Source organism: Sinocyclocheilus grahami, unplaced genomic scaffold (assembly GCF_001515645.1).
Source record: "Sinocyclocheilus grahami isolate Dianchi unplaced genomic scaffold, SAMN03320097.WGS_v1.1 scaffold36.1, whole genome shotgun sequence".
Taxonomy (NCBI): Eukaryota; Metazoa; Chordata; class Actinopteri; order Cypriniformes; family Cyprinidae; genus Sinocyclocheilus; species Sinocyclocheilus grahami.
In genome coordinates this window covers 1,849,289-1,854,418 of record NW_015505215.1, presented here as the reverse complement: position 1 = coordinate 1,854,418, position 5,130 = coordinate 1,849,289, and positions in this window count along the sequence as shown.

Here is a 5,130-nt window from a genome sequence, read left to right as displayed (position 1 = left end):
TTCTTCTAAAATGGTTATTTTATCAAGCTCCTATGTTTATGTTCAGTTATTTTACAAACCCAATTCCATAAAAGTTGGGACACTGTACAAATTGTTAGTAAAAAAGGAATGGAATAATTTACAAATCTCATAAACTTATATTTTATTCACAATAGAATATAGATAACATATCAAATGTTGAAAGTGAGACATTTTGAAATGTCATGCCAAATATTGGCTCATTTTGGATTTCATGAGCGCTACACATTCCAAAAAAGTTGGGACAGGTAGCAATAAGAGGCCGGAAAAGTTAAATGTACATATAAGGAACAGCTGGAGGACCAATTTGCAACTTATTAGGTCAATTGGCAACATGATTGGGTATAAAAAGAGCCTCTCAGAGTGGCAGTGTCTCTCAGAAGTCAAGATGGGCAGAGGATCACCAATTCCCCCAATGCTGCGGCGAAAAATAGTGGAGCAATATCAGAAAGGAGTTTCTCAGAGAAAAATTGCAAAGAGTTTGAAGTTATCATCATCTACAGTGCATAATATCATCCAAAGATTCAGAGAATCTGGAACAATCTCTGTGCGTAAGGGTCAAGGCCGGAAAACCATACTGGATGCCCGTGATCTTCGGGCCCTTAGACGGCACTGCATCACATACAGGAATGCTACTGTAATGGAAATCACAACATGGGCTCAGGAATACTTCCAGAAAACATTGTCGGTGAACACAATCCACCGTGCCATTCGCCGTTGCCGGCTAAAACTCTATAGGTCAAAAAAGAAGCCATATCTAAACATGATCCAGAAGCGCAGGTGTTTTCTCTGGGCCAAGGCTCATTTAAAATGGACTGTGGCAAAGTGGAAAACTGTTCTGTGGTCAGACGAATCAAAATTTGAAGTTCTTTTTGGAAAACTGGGACGCCATGTCATCCGGACTAAAGAGGACAAGGACAACCCAAGTTGTTATCAGCGCTCAGTTCAGAAGCCTGCATCTCTGATGGTATGGGGTTGCATGAGTGCGTGTGGCATGGGCAGCTTACACATCTGGAAAGGCACCATCAATGCTGAAAGGTATATCCAAGTTCTAGAACAACATTTGCTCCCATCCAGACGTCGTCTCTTTCAGGGAAGACCTTGCATTTTCCAACATGACAATGCCAGACCACATACTGCATCAATTACAACATCATGGCTGCGTAGAAGGATCCGGGTACTGAAATGGCCAGCCTGCAGTCCAGATCTTTCACCCATAGAAAACATTTGGCGCATCATAAAGAGGAAGTGCGACAAAGAAGACCTAAGACAGTTCAGCGACTAGAAGCCTGTATTAGACAAGAATGGGACAACATTCCTATTCCTAAACTTGAGCAACTTGTCTCCTCAGTCCCCAGACGTTTGCAGACTGTTATAAAAAGAAGAGGGGATGCCACACAGTGGTAAACATGGCCTTGTCCCAACTTTTTTGAGATGTGTTGATGCCATGAAATTTAAAATCAACTTATTTTTCCCTTAAAATTTATAAATTTTCTCAGTTTAAACATTTGATATGTCATCTGTTGTATTCTGAATAAAATATTGAAATTTGAAACTTCCACATTGCATTCTGTTTTTATTCACAATTTGTACAGTGTCCCAACTTTTTGGGAATCGGGTTTGTACACAGTTTAAAAATTTGGGTTCAATTTTTTTTTTTTTTAAATGACAGTAAAGACTAAAAAAAAAAACCGATGTAAATTTTTTTTTACTTTCAGTTCATCAAAGAATCCTGAAAAATGTATCATGGTTTCCACAAATGTAAGCAGCAACTGTTTCCAACACTAATAAGAAATGTTTCCAAATCAGCATATTAAAATGATTTCTGGATCGTGTCACACTGAAGACTGGAATTGCAATTATTAAATTGCAATTATATTTCAATATTTCACACTATTATTGTTTTTTACTGTATTTCTGATCAAATAAATGCAGTGTTGGTGAGCATAAGAGACTTTCAAAAACCCCAAACTTTTGAACAGCAGTTTCATTTAAAAGATTGTGATCTTCATTAAATTATTTTTAAAGAAATCTAAGCAATCGGTGCATTAATTATTTTTAATGTCAAGGTCGGATGTTTTTGAGTGACAGTGGTTACTCATTGTTGCACGACAGGGTAATCCCCACTAACTGAGTCAGTATGGGGATCACTATAAAAAAAACTGCCTTAGTTAATCTAATCTCAGCTGATCCTGTGGCTTTAGAGGTGGATGTGTGAATGAAAAACTGTCTGTGAGATGTGTGTGGGAAGGGGGCCTGACGGAGGGTGGTCTGCCTCTCAAAGGTTTGTTTGTAGAGGAAAAAAATGAGGGGAATCATATTGTTCATGCTCATGGAGCATAAAAGGAACAATGGGAATACGCTTTTGAACAGACTTCAAGATTCAAGTTCAAAGGCTAACAGGTATCACATTTATATCTGGAATGCCACTCAGATGCTTGAAAGGGTTGCATTGTGGGAACATTGTTTGGATGCTGTGTATCAGCTGGATGGTGTGGGTTCAGACACTGGCAGATCCTCCTGGCTGCTACTGGTTGAAGCACAAAGGACATTCCACAGCTGTGAGTCAGAGAGCAGGGTTCACTGATTCAGCCCCATCCCAGCACTGGGGCCTTTTGATTCAAGGAACTTTCCCATGTTACACACATAGACATAAACTCACAAAACACCATTACAGTCTTTGTACACAAAGAGGTGCTCAGGATGTGCCAAGTACATCAGTCAGAGCAACGGGGTGATGAGATGCAATCCATCACTGAACACAATAACTGACCACCAGGCGGATAAAAGGATAGAAGATAGAATACCTGGTCTGAAAGCTTCATATCCATGTTCTTTTGAAGTTCTGACCTACTGTGCTGTCTTGCTGACTGTTGATAGTAACCCACCTTGGCAAGTCGGTGTAGCTTTTCATGCAGTCAGGGAAAGCAAGGCACCTGATCAAACTCCTATAGATCCTCTAGAGGAGAGCGTTGTGTCATGAAATAATATTATTCTGCCACTCCTACACTGAGCGATCAGGTTCGGTCTAGTTTATACAAGAAAAAACAGGTTTTTGGTGTGAGAATGATCTGTTGAGAACATTCAGTGTGGCAAAAAATGAGGCAAAGCCCCTCATTACCGCCACATTTTCATCAGATTGAACTCAGGAAATACTGACAGGGGCTTGTGAGGTCTGAAATTCAAGACCTAAATGTTCAGTGGATACAGCAGTGAGACGGGATGGATGAGGATGATGTCAAAACACAAACCAGGCATGAGTTGCCAGAACCAAATGTCTGCACAGAAAAAACAACAACATCTGAAATCGTGAAAATAATGAATTGGTGTCCTAAAAAGCGAATCAAATCAAGCATGGTAATGAGCTCCACAGGATGGGATCTTTGTATGTGTGTGTATCTTTTGGTTCTGGTGGGTCTGTGTCACAGTCTGTCGAACATGGATAAATGAGTCTTTCTATTCCTACTGTGCAGGAGGATGACAGTGGTATGGGTGACCAGAAATACCAATAAACACTCATTCTTGCTCAAATACCTCTACAATTCAGAGTGGAACCATTAGAGTAACACAGTGCCAAGGCTTGTTTTGAATTCGACTGACTCTGGAGCATGGGAGGAGAGCGTTTTGGGAAAGATGTCATTCCACCGGGTATATTTATCAGGCAGAGAACATGAAGGAAAGCACCCAGGGATTTCCAAGTGACTCAACAGGCGGACCTCCCACTTGCAACGGCCCCCTTATGTCACAGGGGCTTGTATTCCATGTAAAGTGCACCACACAGTAATAACTAAGTCAGACAATATGATCTGAAGCAGAGTTTTATTACTCAGCAGAGCTTATACACCATTTCATCAAATCTTTCCCTCAAAAAAGACAGAAAAAGGTGAGGTACACAGTAGGGGTATCAAAACCAACTCTTCATTCTGTTTTAAAGTGACATACAGGTCTGTTTCTAGAAATCATATTTGTTATAGTTGTATGTTTTGTGATACTATAAAAGCACAATACTGTAATATGTCCTAGTTCTCTGTCATTAACCCTGCTAGTAACACAGGGAACTGCCGAGAATAATAGCCAACGGCAGCCCATAATACATCTGCAAGCCGAGACAGTGTCTATGGGAACAGCATTATTCGGCAGCAATATAAATGTACGACAGAGATACGGCCCTGATATCGAGTCTACACCTGGCACAAATGCTATGGCTACAGCTCCGACAATCCCACGTCAACACAGTGGCAGTATTAAAACACCTCTGAGGCAGTCATTTAAAAGGCTTTGCTTGCTTTATTCAAAATAAAATGCTGTTACATATTGCAGAAAACCGGAAGTCACAATAAACGGTTTGTCTGATTCAGAGGAAGCTGTTTCAGAGCGGGCCGACGTCTGATATCGTCCCACGGCTGAACTCTAGTGGCGATATTTAATAATAGGTTTTTTTTTCAGTAATTGAAGTTTAATTTTCGAAATAATAATGATAATAATAATAATAATCATCACCACCGCCTCTTTTGATTATCAGACTAGTGGTTTTTGGATAAAGAATCCATCTATCTCGGGTGCTGTTTTGGGCTTTGGTTATGGTGAACATGCTTGCTACTTTACATGTAGGCCTAGATATTTTTTTAGGATTGTGACGAGGCGGCAGAGTGCTGGTGGGACAGGACGCCGATTTCAGTTTCTAATGCTTTCCAGAAGCTCGGCTCCGCAGGTGGAGGATCTTCAGTAGCTCTCACTTCCCGCTTTTAACGCACTTCAAAGGTCTCGTTAGGTCCGCAGAAGCAGGGGGCTCCAGGGATCCCTACAACTCCACCACCTTAATGGCCTGTTTAGAGGGAGATCCCTGCTGACAGCCCCCGGTTCCCCATCTAAAAAATTACAGTCCTGTTTTACAAGAGGGCCAGGAGGGAGGAGGATAAATCTCTCTGGTCCTAGAGGCAGGTTTAATGAGAGCAGGCACACCATCAGCTCCTCGTGCTCGTGTGTTTGCATCATAGGGGTCACGCGCACCACATTTTATTCCTATTCGAATACTCACTAATTTAAAGATAAAGATATCGAGATTTGGGAAAATAAAAAGTGGTCTTTTTGAAGCAAAATAAAACTTGTTTG